Source organism: Ursus americanus, chromosome 15 (assembly GCF_024610735.1).
Source record: "Ursus americanus isolate L20-20 chromosome 15, mUrsAme1.1.p, whole genome shotgun sequence".
In the NCBI taxonomy this organism is placed as follows: Eukaryota; Metazoa; Chordata; class Mammalia; order Carnivora; family Ursidae; genus Ursus; species Ursus americanus.
This window is the reverse complement of record NC_142141.1, coordinates 35,558,461-35,575,885: the sequence shown is the minus strand read 5'-3', so window position 1 is coordinate 35,575,885 and position 17,425 is coordinate 35,558,461. Positions and strand designations below refer to the sequence as shown.

The 17,425-nt window shown below is 43.0% G+C and overlaps 1 protein-coding gene across 3 annotated transcripts in view; it reads right to left on the bottom strand.

Moving 5' to 3' along the window:
- LIFR (LIF receptor subunit alpha) overlaps window positions 1-13,577 on the bottom strand; it is a 74,481-nt gene extending 60,904 nt beyond the window's left edge. The window contains exon 1 of one of the 3 annotated variants that reach the window (XM_045787300.2): window positions 13,254-13,577. The gene's annotated coding sequence lies outside the window, so the exon portion shown is untranslated. The remainder of the gene's footprint in view (window positions 1-13,253) is intronic. The other 2 variants (XM_045787301.2, XM_045787302.2) reach the window with 2 other exon arrangements.
- Between the last annotated feature and the right edge of the window lie 3,848 nt (window positions 13,578-17,425).

Sequence of the window (17,425 nt, the reverse complement as noted above, 5' to 3'; positions counted from 1 at the left end):
CAATGTTCCATGATTCATTATCTGCGCATAACACCCAGTGCACCATGCAATATGTGCCCTCCTCAATACCCATCACCGGCCCATCCCAGTCCCCCACCCCCCTCCCCTCCCAAGCCCTCAGTTTGAGATTTAACTTTAAAACTCTCTTGCATCTAAAAGGGCTTTATATGCACTACATATTCAAGATCTATTTAGTGAATTGAACAAATCCACCCAAATGGCATCTCTGGTGAAGACTGAAAATATTTTGATGACACCCAATTGTTTCTTTACTTTCTGAACAGAAAGCTGAACAGTATGCTTCTGAATGCGCCTGTCTGCTACAGAAAAATTTATGAATAGAAAGATAAAATTGGGTCAAATTGTTGGAGGCTTTAAAAAAAATACATAGGAGTAAAACTATCCTAAAAGCTCTTTCTAAATTCTAAGAGGAAAAAATATATATACTATGTGATAGTTTTGTGTGGTTGAAATGCTGGTTTTAGCCAAGTCAACTGTGATAATACAGAATTTACAAATATTATTTTTCAGACATGCGTGGTTAATGCACTATTTACTATAGGCAGTCACTGTTTTAAGGTCTTTAAACAATATATCAGATTTAATCCCCATAACTACCCGATGAGCTGAGTATCATTATCCTCCCCTTCTTTATAACAAGGAAAATAAGGCACAGATAGGTTTTTGACACTTGCCTGAGGTCACACAGCTAGTCAGGGGCAGAATCTGGGTTTGAATCCAGGCCTGATTACCAACATCATCTCTAGACCATGACACATACATGAAAAACATAGAGTGGAAAATTCATTGAACCAGGGTCACAAGTCCTGGGCTCTAGTCCCTTGTCCACCACTGCCCAGGTGGCAGGTATGTGACCTTGGACAAATTTCCTAACACCTCTAAAATCACACAACGATGACCCAGGGCCTACCTTCCCTACTTTCCACATGCTAACAAATGCAGAGCTGTTTTATTCTTAGGACACCTTGCTCGTCACCTTGAACTAGCAGATCTGGAATGCCATGAGGGACGCTGCTCTCCTTCATACTGCCTGGCTAAATGCGTTCCTGGGGGAAAATTCCACCTGCTCTCCCAGCCACGGCCAGTCATCACATCATGCCCGAGGTCAAACAACCTATGTTCAGGGAACAAAAGAGCAAAAGGCTACCACCTTCCCGTTCTCCTCCCAACTCTGAAGCATACCCCTAATTGGTTAGCTCTTTAACTCGGCAGGTGCAAGCTCAAACCTACTCTGAGGCAGATGAAGTGAGTGAGGCTGGCCACAGGGACGGAATACGGAGCGCAGAGCTGCGCTGGGTAGCCTCCAGCTCCCGTCTTACTTCTCTACAGCCACCATGGAGGAACACGGGTCCAGTGCAGTCACAGACCTTCAAGGTTTTCAAAAAGGGACAGGGATGCAGGTCTGGTTTGGTTTGGTTTTGTAACGTGAAATCTCCTTATTTTTAAATGCTGGCAACTAATTCTTTATGAAACACTATGTGGGCCAAAGAAAACACACTTGTAGGCCAAGTACAGTTCGTAGGGCACCAGTTAACAACCTGTTTTCAAAATGTATTGCCATTAAAAAATTCCTGACTTGCTGTTGAAATAATCTTAAAATATAAACCGTTTGAAGATTTATATTTCAGTGCACAGATATTGACCAAAATGTGCCTAAATGTTTTCTTAACATTCTTTGGGGTTGGAATCTCAAAGCTCTCCTCTCCAAAAGAATTCAAATGGTCCTTTTCTTTTCTTTATGGTATTATTTAATTCCAGATCTCAAAATCCTAAGCATTATTTTAGAATGCAAATGCTTCTCAAAAGAAAAAAAGGAAAAAAAAAGAATTAAAACAAAATCTTTAGCTTTTGACCATAATCAACAGCATCTTTTAAGTATTTGGAAACACAGTACTTCACCTTACATTCACTTGAAACTTCTAAATACAGCAGAACAGAGAATGAAAAATACAACAGAAAGAACTGGTCTCTGGCCAAACTGTTTTGGAAAGCGATGCTCTGTGGAACGTTCTGTCAAGCAAGCAGATTCTACAGAGGAGACACGTGTGAGCTTGACATTGATCCTGGGTAAGACTACGGAACATATCAGGAAAGGGACCCTACGCCAGTGTACCTCAGCCCCACCTTACCCCCTCACCTGATGAAGCTGCTGACCCGGGAAAGCAAGCGTCAGAAAGAGACAGGAGGTATTCGGTTTGAACAAGGTCTTTTCTAAATGCCTGAAAGATATTTATGAGCAAGATGAAGAAATACAGGTTGTATACAAAGGAGTAAAGGGGGTTCTTTCACCACCACATGCTCATTCTTGAGGGGTGCTCATTATTGGATGTCAACCTAGACAAAGATTACTAACAGAAATGACCCAGGTCTGTTTTTCTTGACCTTTTCATTAATGAACTGGATGATGACACAAGACTCACCTTCATCAAATCCGTGGATTAAAAAAATGGGCAAAATAGCAAATATATTGCATGTAATAATGAGAATTCTAATAAATTAATCCAATAAACTAGTACAAAAGATAAATTTAGCACTGATAATTTCAGGGTCCAAAATAAAATGATGCTGATGCTGATGATGGCATCATGTGCAGAAAATGAACAAATACAGGTTGGAAGAGACACGATTTAGTGGCAACACGTGGGACAAACACCAAAGACTGATCAGTGAAATGGGCCAATAATGGAATATAACCTCCAAAACAGTAATAAGGACAGCTCCTGTGTCTCCTCATTTTATCACAGTGCCTAAAATCCTATCCTCCAGTGGCATTAGAATGGGAGGATTCACTTTGAGTCTGAAAAACTAACAGGTTGGTAATCCAATAATAATATTAATATAGTACTCCAATAGTAATATTAAGAATATTAAATATGAGCGATTGTTGTCTTTACTACTGCCCAAATTATTATAAGTTCTTGCTTCAGTATAAATCTCACTCCATATCCTTATCCCATCTCTCCACGGGTGTGCCTACTGCCGATTTATTTCTCAGCTTCACTGCGGTATAACTGACAAAACGGGATACATCTCAAATGCACAACCTGATGATTCGATATACACTGTGCAATGACTACCGCAATCAAGTTAATGTACGTGTCTATCACCTCGCAGTTACCTTTTTGTGTGTGGACGGGGTAAACATGCTTCAGATCTATTCCCGTAGCAATTTCCAAGCATACGATACAAACTTAACGACAATCACATGCTGTCCAAGAGACCCCCAGAACTCCCTCATCTCGTCACTGAAAGTTTGTACCCTGTGACCGTCTTCCGGACGTCCCCGGCTCCCTAATTTTACAATACCACCCACACTTAGGGACCCCTTGAACATTTAGCAACTTAAGGGTAGGTCCCAGCAGACCTGTGCTTGGGAGCTCTGAACACACGGAATGCTTTGGTGCCGAGTTTACTCAGAAGCTTTCAGAAAGGGCATGGCAGACGGGGCATGAGAGGAGCTTGTGGTCTTCGCCACTCCATGTGTCACCACCTTGACATTATGAGGAGAACACAGCCAAACTTGAGGAGCCGGGCCTGCTGCGGGCCTCTCCTGCAGGGCTCCACGCTGGTCCCTGCATTCCCAAGCCCTCCACAGCACAGCCGGGAGTCAACTTTCTGAAATGCTGCTCTCACGTGCCTGAACGCGTCCATCACTCGCCCTGGCCTACTGGAAAAGGGGCCAACGTTAGCTTGACACATGGGGCTCTCCACTGTTGCATGCCACCTAAGCTCTGCCTAAGCTCTGCCCACGTCGCCCTTGTGCTTGGGTCCCACCAAACGTGCCAGGCTGGGCCGTGCTCTTGTCACTGCACATGCTGCGCCCTCTGCCCAGAATGTCTGTCCCCCTTGCCCTTGTCCACTTAACAAACACCAACCCATCCTGCCACACTAAGCTCACACTGCCCCACATCCAGCCTCCCCGTGTCTTTCCTTACCGGTCTCCAGGACGGAGACAAATTTCAGTTGCCATTTACCATCTAGATGATCACCGTTGTCCACCTCGTAGTAAAAAAGGTATTTCTGATTGTCTCTACCAAAAGCACAGACAGCAGGCAGCTCAGACCCACTCAGCAAGGTGCATGACCCCCACTGCACCTGCAAGCATTTGAGCTTTTGATCCCAGCAATACATCCCTTGGAATGTGTGAGTATAGCAATCACGGCTTTGACTATTCGCCAGTGAGCTGAAAAGCTCCCGAACAGAGACATCTGTACTTTTATTGACGCTGGCGTTGGAGAAAGGGCAAGTGGGCTAAGTTCAATGTCTAGCCAACAGGCTCATGTCTGCATGTCAACACAGCTTGGCTGCTCTCCACTCGCAAAGGCGTACTCATCCCTCTCACTGAGAGAGATAAGAGGTTTTTCTTTCTGAGGAGCGACCTCCCCTCAACCAAATGAAAGAAAGCTAACTGCTGGTTCTAGTGGGGTCGGAATGGAGGGGGGAAGGGGGACCATGGAAAGCAAGAGTGTAGACAGAAAAAACGTGAGCTACATGACGAATAACATGTTGGCTCTGCTGGTGCCTCCGACCTGTGACATGACTTAACCTTCCTCGCATTCGACATAGGCGCAGGATAAAAAGATTCGTGAAACCATCTTCTTTTGTTAGGCCGGATGAGGGAAATGAAATGCAAGGTCACTGCTTGTCATGAAAGTTCTGAGGCTTCCCTCATGAATGCTGCATCTACTCTACGTCAGAATTTGTCAACCGCTGCCAACTGAAAAACCGCTCTTACATTAGGAAATTACAAAATTAATGTCGTTTCATATATTTTCAGCTGCATGCTTTATTGCCTTCATCCTCAGGAAGATTACCTGCTAGACTTTCCCAAATGGGATCTCCATGAATTCCATTCGTCCTAAATTTATTAGTAGGAACCCATCTCAATAATTTTATAAAAGATAACCTCAAAAGGCATGACCTTCACAGAAGATATACTGCAGCAATTTTGAGATTACCAGCCTCGGATATTCTCACACAGGTACAATGTAAAATCATCAGTAAAGGAAATAACCTCGTTGCTCCTCGTGTCCTTTACGGAATAAGCAGGAGGTAATGTTTGTGTTCACTGAAAAGTAACCTCACGACAAAGTTTCTTCCAGAATTGCAGGAGAGGAAATAAGGCCTGCGTGACCGTCAGCTGTGGCAACGCCATTTACCAAGTGTGCGCACCTCCCGGCCTGGCCCTGCACGCCACTTCCCCCGTCGTGCAAGTGAGGGGGCACGCCTGTCCAGGGCACTGCTGTGGATCTGATGCCAGCCCACCACCTGGGGGGAAAAAAGGCCCCTACCAGTTACTGAAGGAGTGAATCACATTTCATTTGAACTCTACAAAAGGAAAAAAGATCGGATCTTGACCTTTAAGAATCTATCATACAGGACTACTAAAAACAAAAACAGAAGAAAAAAAAAAGCCTTCAATTCAAAATAAAATTTCTTGGCAATGGAAAGCATTTCAGTTTTAAAGTAAATAAAAATTCAGCAAGATATCTTCCAGTGACCAAAAGCAATGAAATATTTTGTCAGAATGTCCTGAAATGCTTTTCACAACAGTTTGATAAAACTTGTACAAGTTATTCTGCTTAGAAATTCTGTATTAATAGGAACATAGTATTGGCCTTAATCATATCCGATTGGTGAGGTCAAGGTAACATTTATCAAACACTACCTGCAGGCACCTTGAGCTGGATATTATTATTCCCATTTTACAGACAAGGAAAGACACACAGAACTTGCCCAAGTTCACACAACCAGTAAATGGGAAATAGCATCTAATCCCATTCTCTTAACTATATAACATGCTTTATATAATGGAAATCAGGAAAATGATAATAAAAAGATAATGGTCACCTGTAATTTCAACACACAAAAATAATCTCACCTAACATTTGGTATATATTTTTCCTAGCATTTTACAAATTGTAAACACAGACAGACAGACACACAAGCTCACTCTCTCACATTCAGCCACCAAAACAAATAGCCAAAAACCTCATATCAATTTACACATGCCATTTTGCAAATCTGCTTTTTCAGTTTGCAAATTTTGATTTCCTTTCATATCAATAAATTACTCCCCTACCTCACTGTTAATAAAGGGTTCTCTAATACATGTACTTACCACAATTTATGTAGCCAATCTCCCTATTATTGAGCACTTAAATTGTTTCTAGTTTACAACTATCATAAAGGAAACTACAAAAACCATTTTTGCAAATTAGAGGTTGTTTTTTGTGTATACTTTGTCGGGAAGTCACCAGAATCTGGAGATGTGTTCTTCCCAAACTTCAGAGAGCACCCCCTTCCCAATTTTGAGACACTCCACGAAGCAGACTTCCCACAGAGTTAAGAATCACCGTGGTGGAGAAAGCTACGTACGGGAATGTGGTACCTACATGCACTGTGTAGGTAAGAACCCACTGCTATAGACTCCTCTCTGTACACATGCTTATTTCTTTTTCCTTAGTTTAAATTCCTAGTGATGGAAATGCCTGAGTAAGGGACATGGCACATTTTTGAGGCTTTCCATGAGTAATACAAAATTGCCCTCCTGGAAAGTTGTAACAACTGAAACACCCACCAGCAGCATTTGAAAGTGACAATTCCCCAAACCCTCCAGTTGGCTAGACTTGTTTTTAAACAATCAAATCCCTATATAGCCTTAAATTTTAAAAATAGTGAAACTATTAGTAAAACATATCTAGAAAAACAGCAAACAATTCAGACAACAAATGCTATATTTTAAAATACGTTTTCAAATAGAAAATATAAAACATTAATGACATCAAATCCCAGCAGGCTGAGGTTACAGAACGACAATTTGAAAATTTAGTGAAAGCAGGCTCAGAAAAGTGCCAAGCTAGTAAGTAAAACCTCACATCTTCATTTGCCCACCTGGCTAATGTTAGGCTTAATATTTGAGGCTTTAATAGCAATATGCCATACTTTTTTTTTAACAAGAAACTCATGAAATTATACATTCTTTCAAATTTTATAAATACTGTACTATCTTATTGCCAATATGACGATCTGAAGTTGTTAAAATCCTATAGATACTCATTTATCAACAAATATCTGAATATCTACTATGGGCTGGGCAATGTTCTCTGTTGAGGACACGGTGGTGAACTCCACAAAGTCCCTGCCTTCAATGAGCTCCTGTTCTAGGTGTCGGGGGAAGGTCAGGACCTTACAGGAAAGAATCAGCAAATCATGGTTACAATGCCAGTCTGGAACCACTGGATTCTTGGGCAAATTATAACCTCTCTGGGTCTTGGTTTCTTCATTAGTAAACTCAAGAAGTTGACCAGATGACCTGAGACCTCTTCCGGCTCTCAAATTCTAGACTTTCTTTTGCTTTGTTTGAATGTTTAAGTTCTTATTACTGATAAGAGCTTTGCATTTTAAGCTCTATATAGTTCCACAAATTCTGAACATGGATCTCCAAAAAGATAACTTTACATCTACAGTAAAACTCTGGCAGGTCCAGGTATCTTCAAAGAATCAACACAGGACAGGTTCCAATTAGATGAAGATGTACGCTCCCAACTTCCAGTTTCTTTGAAGAGGTTTCTAAAATGCCCAAGCCTCCTCCCCTTCTGTACTGTACTATAAATACTGAGGATTAGATGTGAAACAGGACCTCACTAGTATGGCAGCTTGTGGTCAGGAATGGCTAGCACCCCAGCTTTCAGGTGGCACCCCGGCACCCTCAGGGGCTGTGGCACTGGAGTCCCGGTGGATGCTCACTAGGCTGCAGCTTACGCCCACCTCAACAGACACACACGATTCTGTCTGCACAATATCTACAGCTCACGGCCCCATTAGCATTTCTAATATTAGAAATGGGAAGAACTACTTCTGCCACCACTTGTTATTTTCCACCAGATGTTCCTGCCACCACCATTTCAAGCCTCAGATCCAGAGTCTCCTTGCAGGCTGCTTCTGACAGCAGTCAGAGGAAGGCACAGCAAGGCGCCTCAGCATCCCAAGCCCCCCTCTAGGGAAGTCCCCCACCCCCACACACACTTTCAGGAAGGGATATCGCCTCCTTGTGGTCTGCCAGAATACTGCCACTCAATAATCTAGATAAATTCTTTTTTATTTTTTTAATAATAATTTTTTATTATGTTATATTAGTCACCATACAGTACATCCTTAGTTTTTGATGTAATGTTCCATGATTCATTATTTGCGTATAACACCCAGTGCTCCATGCAATATGTGCCCTCCTTAATACCCATCACCGGAGATAGATTCTTAATGACAGGCACATATGGATGAGTCCAAGTCTTCTTTGGGACCTGGCCTACAACGGGTAAAAGCCAAGATTTTTCTCATCTCTGTGCAAAATTCCATGAAAAATTCACCCACCAGAAGTTTGTTCTCAACTTCCAACATAAAACCATAGAACGGCATCTGCTAAATACCACCTTTGCTCACGTGAGCAACATGAGCAGCAATGACTGGCGAGAAAGTCTGTGCTATAATTTTAGACAATGTAAGACACATTTGGAACTCCTGCATCTCTATAGTTCACAAAGGAAATAGAAAGGAAGTAGTAAAAGTACTTTAACTCAAACGTCTAAGCCCCTAAATCACCAAAACCAGTTACAAGTAACACAGATGCTTACGTGCTTCTGCTAAATGAAGAGCTTTTCCTGCAGGGACAGTGACAAAGGACAAAGCCAACCTTACTTAAGCCTTAGGGGAGTCACAGAATCCGCCCTTGACACAGGGTTTGAGCAGAGCTTATATGAGAAAAAGTTGCAAGATAAACCCAGACACAACTTCATGGTTCTGGTATCAACCAATTAGATTCTGCAAGATGACAAAACTCCTAATGGCAAACAGAAGCCAGAAAGTCACAGTCGAGAGAAAGATAACAGATTCTTATTAGACATCTGTAACAATTACTTGGCACAAAATTCATTTCCCACGCTTTCAATTAACATAAAGGAACATGTATTTAGAATGACAAACAGATTAGAAGTTGGGAAGAGGAAATACCACAGTTCCTGATATTCCCTAAAATAGAACATGCACACATTCTTCCTGTGAGAATAAAAGTACCTGCATGAAGTACATATATTTTACTTGCTCATTAGTCTGTCATCTGCCCAAAGGAATGAATGCACTCATTCTACAAAAAAAAAAAAAAAAAAAGGCATCTCTGAAAATTTTACACTTAAGCAATTAGCAAATCTACTGAAACCAAAGATGAAACTTCTGATGAAATTACTCAGAAATCACTATAATGTCCTGGAAAATTAGGTAGATTGCTAAGGCTTCATACTTTGACTTCATGGAAAAGCAATCCAATGCAACCAACGTAAAGCAATACTTCGGGAGGATGTGTGTAACAGATTTGGTGACGTCAAGGGCCAGAGCCAAGACGGAAAGCTCAAATAAGACTCCTCAATCTAGGTAGTTGGACCAAAATCAGGCAAGATTATTTTTTTAAACTCTCAGGTTATTCATTAAGTCAACAGCTATTCCCAGCCCATCCTGGCTGAGGCTGTTCCTGGGTGCTGAGGAAGGATGGGGAACACTCAGACCCTGCCCGCCCTCCTGGAGCTTCCAGCAGGTGGAGGACCGCCACCATCCAAGGCCTCTAGTCCACGTGTGCAAACACTCCTTCACACACACAAATACCCAGGGCACCAACTGCAGTGCCTGCTCGCTCCTGCCTGCCACTCTCCCCATCTCCTTCCCATCATAAACCCCAGCCACAGAGACAGCCCTCTGCTTTTCCAGCAAGAGAGGCTCGGACGTCCTGCAGGGCCCTTGCACTCACTCTTCCTCTGCCTGAACCACTCTTCCTCCAGACCTCTAAACACACAGACTTCTTCCCTCATTCAACTCTCTGCTCAAATCTCTCCAAGAGAGACTGTTCCAGGGCTACTCAAACTGAAACAATGGCCCCCATCCTGCCCCTCTTTATTACAGCAACTCTTACCACTTTCCCGGTACACAGCACTATTTGCTATTACCTCCTTTACTGCTTCTTTTCTTTTTGTTCATCTCCCCCAGTAAGATGTGAACTCATTATAGTGGGGTCTGTCCACCCTGTGCACTGCTACATTTGCGGTCCCTATAAAGGTGCCTGCAATATAACAGATGCTCTATATATACTTATTTAAGAAGAGCAAATACAGGCAGTATTAGCAGTTTTGTACTACAATGGCAGGTGCCACATAAATGAAGGGAAAACACCTTAAATGCTAAAAGAGTTGATCAGCTGAAAAAACTATAGCTTACAGGAGTCTTAAAACACTCTAAAAAAATAGATGTAATGAACATATAAAGGTCAACACTGGCTAATACTCAACTTTTATAATGTATTAGACACAATTTCTAGGATTAGCAGTACTTCTACAAATTATTTTATTAATTCAACAAATATTCACAGCCCATCCTGCCTGAGGCTGTTCCTGGGGGTGAGAAAGCATGGGGAGCAACCAGACCCTGCCCCCCCTCCTGGAGGTAGGGTGTTAAAAGCACTCTGAAACATCCATTTTTAATTTAAATGAGCCAAATATTTTCTGAAAGCATACCCCCCCCTTAAGACTCATACCCTTTTCCCAAACTGTACAATTTGTAACCATGTTATAACAACATTAAAATAGGAGATATTGGTGATAATCAACAGAAGGCAGGCATTTTAGTGCCTAATGGTAAACAAGTCCTATGGAACAAAAACACCCTTCATCTTCAATTTAATCAAAGGCACAAGCCTTTTCTCCATGTTCAGAAATACTTAATCTCTTGTGAACTTTTCTTACAGGTTATTCTTAAAAGTTTACATCTGTTCTTTCTTTTCTTGAAACAAAGAGGTAGGGTGTTAATCAAGGTGTATGACTTTAGTTCCTGGCCATCATGGCTCAGGCTTCACCACATGGGACACCAAAGATCCTTATGGATCACTATGAAATTATACAAAAGCAAAAGGTGTATATTGGAGAGAAGGGCCATTTGTTTCCTGGAATGTGAGTCAAAGAAGTAAGTTACTATTGCCTTTGGGCCTTGGGGAATAATTGGAATCCACTTACAAACCTTAACAAACTAATGTTTCACAAAAATTTTATAACAAAATATTAGAAACAACCTACACATATCTCAATAAAAAAAGGAGGCTAAGTAAATAATGGTTCACCGGTATTGGATTACTCTCATCAGCTCTTACAGAATGAGACAGCTCTCTTAAGTACTGATAGAGGGACTGCCAAGACTTAGTACTCTAAGGGAAGGGCGGGGAGCTGGTGCAGAACAGCATATACAGTGTGTCCTCATTTGTGGAAAGACAAATAAGAAAAACACATACAAAATGTTTATACTAGCATCAGCTATATCTGGAAAGATATATACAAGACACTAGTAACCCTGGTTCTTGGGGAGAACAGGGTGCTGTGTTTCAGAGAGGGGAGAGAGATACACTTTCTGCTCCAGACCTTTTTTATATGTATTCAGTTCCTTACAGGGTGCATAGATCGCCTGTCCCACAAATTAATACAACAAATTTTAATATCAGAATAATTTATACTATTGCCAACATATTATTCAAGGATGATCATCAAAAGTACAGGCTTTCAGGGCACCTGGGTGGCTCAGCTGGTTAAGCGTTTGCCTTCAACTAGGGTCCTGATTCAGAGGGGAGCCTGCTTCTCCCTCTGCCTCTGCCTGCAGCTCTGCCTGCTTGTGCTATCAATAAATAAAAATCTTAAAAAAAAAAAAAAAAAAAGGACAAGCTTTCAAAAATTACAAAAGTTGTTCCATTCGACAGCAGAGTTCCTGATCCTTAATTCCCAGAAGAGAATCCAAGTCTTCACTAATTAGAGAAGCTTGCTTGTGATCTCACCTATTACAAAGCAAATAAGCCTCAATTCAATTCTTGGAAGGGAAATAGCTGCTAAGTTCACCTTGAAAGCATACCTCGTATTTAAATTGAGCTTGTTACTACCTAATGAAGCCTCCAAATTAACAGTTTCTTTCCACCTGGCGATAAAACAAAGTCAATGTAAAAAAGAAGAAGAGAGTCTGGAGTTTCTGAAAATACACTGTACTTAGGTTTCCCCTCTTCTGCCAGGCTTAGACAAGGAACCCTCTGATATTAGTGAAATAGGATTTCAGATCTGTGGCAAAATAATAATTTTAAGGGGAGGGGCAAGCATCATTTGCACTATACAAACGCTTTAATTTTTCATTTGTAAGGGATGGGAATTTGCTTTAAATTTAACTTAGGATTCATTGGTGGACCCATGACTAAATGATACTACTAAGTCACATCAATTTTACTCCAAGCAAAACTTTTAATGAAAGACAAATCTGAAACTGAAAACGAACATGTCAGAAGACAAACCTTAAACTGAAACCCTTCTGTTAAAAAATGTTAAAAGAACACATAAAAAGAAATGCAAAAAATTCATTTCCATACAAATGCTACTCAATAATTGTACACGTTATATCAGCATTCGATTGCATTAAACACACCCACACAAAAAGGCACACAAAGATACTCAAGTGAGAATAAAGGCTGGCTCTCTCTCTCTCTATATATATATATATAAATTTTTTTTTTGGTAGTGGAAGGTGGAGACCAGAATCACATTATTCAAGCACGGAAGTAAATGCACAACCACTTGATATGCAGTTTTCTGTCGGGGTCAGAATTCAAGATTCCAGCTCCATCCTTTTAGACAACATATCACAAGTGTCATCTTTCATGAAACCCAACTTTAATCACTAACACTTCAACTTTGGGTTTTCCGAGTTTAGCGCCTTCGGATATAAGCACATAAAAATACAGGTAAATCAAATACACTATAAATAAGGGAAGAGGGAGGAAGAAGTGATTTCATGAAGAGGTGAAGTACGGGGTCACGAAATCAATCCGTTGATTACATCTCAAAGGAAAATAAAAATCAAAGCTCCTTCCCATCCCCCAGGTAGCCTCCGGTCTCAGAACTTAACTGCCCTCCTTGGGGCAGAAGTTCGCGACCCGGGAGTCGGCGCCCTCCGGGACGCGAGGTGGCCCAAGGGCGCGCGGAGAGCGGCGCGACCCGGAGCGCTCCCCCTCCCCCGTCACTCCTCGCGGACGCCCCCAGACCAGAGCCGGCCGGAGCGCTGCCCCCCACTCCGCCCGAGCCGCCAGGCGCTCGCGGCGACGCGCCCACGGGACCGGGCTCCGGGCTCCGTGGCTCCCGCTCCCCACGCCCCGCGCCGCGCCCACCCACCTCCGGCACTCACGGGCCGCTCCCGCGCCGCTATCTCGCCATCCCCCGCCGTCCGCTCCGCCGCGTCGGCCGCCGCCCGGGGGCTGCCCGGAGTCCGCAGTCGCCCGGGGACTGGAGGCGAGGAGGAGGGGGGCCGGGCACAACCCGCCGCCGCCGCCGCCGCCTCGCCTCCCCTCTCCCAGCGCCGGGCTGCTCCAGGCGGCCACGGGCTTGGGGCGGCCCGCTGCCCTCCACGAGCCCCGGGAGTCGCCGCCGCAGCCAGAGCCTCCTGGAGGCAACGCTAACGGCCACGGCCACGGCCGAGACGCTTCAGCCGGGACTGCGGCGCGCGGGGGCGGTGCCTGCACGCCGCTTGGCTGGGGGGAACTGCTGTCCCGGCCCCGCCCCCAGACCCGCCCCGCCGCCCGCGCCCCGCGCGCCCCCGCCGGAAGCCGCCCGCGCGCCCCCGCCGGACCGCCCCCCCGCCCCGCCGCGCGCGTCCGGCGCTCGCCTGAGGGGCCGCCCCTGGGAGTCGGAGGAGCGCGGCGGCGCGCGGGGCTGGAGCGCCGAGGGTGGTGCTTCCGCGGAGAGTTGTGTCCGGAGGCCAATCTCGGAAGGTCATGGAGGAGCCGGGGAGATCGAAGCGGCCCGGCCACTGCAAATCCTCACGGAAGGCCGGCCGAGCGCGCGGCGGCCCTGCGGGGAAGGAGAGTGGCCCCCAAATGCTGTCAGTCCTCATTGCCAACATTGCATAGAGGATTGGAAAGTGTGGAGCCGTGCTTTAGCCTTCCCTGTAAAACCACATGAAAACCAGCTTCTGCGCCTCCGCAACGGTGGCTGTAGGGGGGAGGGGCGATGGCTTAGATTTTATGAGTTACCTAAAATGCGCCCAGGCCTGGGGCCCTGCCGCTCAGGCCACCTTCCTTCTCGGTGGTGCGGGGCTCCCTCAGTCCAAGAGGGCCCGCGGGGGCATTCTGATAATATCCTGGAGCCATCTAGTCTTGCCTCCAAGGCGTGGTGGGCTTATTTGTGCAGAGAAGAAACGGATCCCTTAATGGGGTGAGATTTTTTCCTCCGTGCATTGTTCCCATTTCCGCAGTTTCACTTGGCCTCGATTTTCTTCCAGAGTAATGCACCAAATGAAATTAGTTGGAGAGCGCTTGATGGCGCAGAATCATGGTTTGAAGATGTTTACACTCCATGCCGGACGCGTTTGATGGTGTTCTCGTCGGCACAATTAATTTTGCAAAGTTCAGAAATGTGCCAGATAGAGCCCCTGGCACGCAGAGTCACAGGGCTCTGCAGACACACCTTCAATAGGAAGCCAGCTTGTTTGTTTCATTTGTGATTTATTTGATACACCAGCACCAAGGCCAGTGTGTTTTCTAAAGACCTTTGGGTGACATTGTCAAGCAGTTTCTAAATTGGCAAAATGAAGCCTATTTTCTGAAATAACATTTCCCTGTTGATAATGTAACTAAAAGGGGCAACAAAACACCTGCAAGAATGTTAATGGAAAAAGTAAGCTTCGGAGACAAAAATATGTGTTTCACAGTAAGATATGGTCCCTACTAGTGTCCTAATGGCCAACTCCATCCATGTGCATGTTTTATTCCACTTTTTTTCCATGTGCATATTTTGAACACCAAAATTAAATGTGTCCTATTGTCCCTAAGATCTTGTCCCTAAGATCTATTGTCCCTAAGATAAGCGTACCTGAAGTTCTGTTTAAGATGTACAACATTGCTTTTTGTTCATCCCCATTCTTGAGTCCATGATGGTTTGGGAAATTTATCATTATTCATATTGGAGAATCCTACAACTGTCTTTTCCCAGAGGCACAGTGCCTAGGGCCCATAATAGTTTTAGGGGCCCACAAAAATCATCCAGTTTCAAATCAGAAGGGAAAAAATTAACATTAAAGTTTAAGAAAGTTTTTAAAATATATATTAAAGTATTTGTCTTTATACTAGTACAGTGTTAAAATATGTTTTTTAATTTTTTTAAATGGAGGAAGGTATTCAAGAGAGGCAAAAGTGCCTAGGGCCCCAAAAATCATGTGGTCCTGTTGCCTGGGATCGAAAAGTTCCTTTTTATGAAACAAATTTGCAGTTTTGAGCACATAAAATGCTAACCTCTGTGACTTCGTTTTCCAGATAGGAAGAAAAAAAGAAAGATAAAAGGAGAGAATTTGGGGGAATAATGCCTAACCTAGTATCCGCTGGGTACATACCACGTACCTGGAACTATTACTCATTTAATCCTCCCAACTCACCTGTAAAATAGGTATTATTATCATACCTAGGCATCGATGCAGCTTTTTGTGAGGCCTGAAATTTATGCAATCGGGTAGTCCTCTTAAAGAAAGAGAAAAAACAAATGCCACATACTCACGCTCCTCCAGCAACACCCAGCACGAGGGAAAATGACAGAGGGAAAAGCCACGTGGAAAAGGACCTCAATCTCAGCTGACCGTGGTTAAAATATCTTACTTTTGCCAACTGTATAAAAATGTACAACCACGTGAATGTATTGCTAGGGTTCCTGCCAGGGCCTTGAATGGGGGCCTGGAAAAGATGCCTTGAAGCTTAGCTTTAATTAGCTTCACAGAAAACTGCCTCTGATGTATACCCAGTTCATAGGTCAGGAGACTCGGGAACTTGCAGCTCCTAAGGGCCGCCATAGTGTCCCCCCACCCCAAACCCAGGTCTGGTTTGAAGAGTGGGGGTGTGCACACTTCTCACAAGAAATAATGGATTTTATATTTCCATAACAAGGCAATGGCTTTAAAAATACGTTAGCAATATTCTGATTATGACTAGGCCATAATTCAGTTTGCAGCACTCGATATGATCCTGTTATCTGTGCTGACAGGAGTAAATTTTTCTTAACTACTGTGTAAAAAGGTGCATTAACCACTGTGGACTCTTAAAGGAATCTCAGCTTAATTCAAGTGCCATGGATTTTGCTCAACTTCAAGTGTCATAGGCCAGTCAATCTGTAAATACTGTTCTATGTAGTATTTACTTTTTTACAATTTCCTGAGATGTTGCAAAATAAATATCAGAACAAGAAGTTGTTTTGGTCGATGCTTATATCTTCTAATATGAAGAGCCTGACACAGAGTTCTCACTAAATGTTTGTCAAAGAATGAAAGAGAAAAGATCGCGTAATTAGAAGTAAAAGGGCAGGTTATATTACAAGCTAAAATTAAATGGGAATGAAGCAGCAAATTGTTAAACTTTAACTTCTTGCTGAATAGCAGAATTTATCTTCTTAGTTATTTTGTGCCCAAGATTTGTGCTCTTCTTTCCAACTTTTGGCGAATCTCCCTGCTTTCCTGTTCTGTTCATTTCTCTTTTTTTGTAAATAAGATTTCATTTGAAATACTTAAAATAGAAAATGATCTCTAGGTGAAACAAAAATCATAATCACACCTGTAATGCAAGTTCTGGAAATGAAAGGCTTTGTTCTTTGAAAAGATCGATCACCCACAAAAGGAGCAACGTTGGGATGATAAGGTTTTCTTATTAAATTACTTCCATTTTGGCCCTTAAACTGACTTCTTGCGATGTGTGATCTAACATATCTAGTGTTTATCAATTGGCAAGCTGAGACTTGGCTGTGTTCCTGAAAGAAATTTTGGAACTGAATAAATCTACAAATTAAGTATAGTTATTAACCAGTGAATAGTTGAAATGAGTGAAACTATTCTTTGTTTTAAGCCTGACTGATAAATGTAGATTTAAATTGGTTTATTTTAGAGCGCAGTTTTGGACAAGATTCAAAACTTTAATTAGATCCCTGTAACAAGAAGACATATGAGAGCAATCAGCTAATTTTCTCTAGATGTTATGTTCTTTTCCCAAAGTGGTCTGGAATGCTATTTGAGGGGCATGAAAAATGCGATAAACACCGTGAAAGATAGTATCTGCCCAGGATTCCGTTTTGATTATTCTCTTTCGGATAAAAAAGATTTCGGGGGTGTTATGTAAACTATTTTGGTAAATTATTATATCCCTAGCATAGCCCCAACAGGATTACATTTTGTTTGTCTCTTGTTTATTTATACGGTGCCTCCTTCCAAAGAGACTTCAGGTGGTTTACAACAAAAGGCAAATATTAAAAAAAAAAAAAAGTCAAAAAAACTCTGGCTGAGACAGACAATAGCATTTGAGCACAAAACTTAGCTC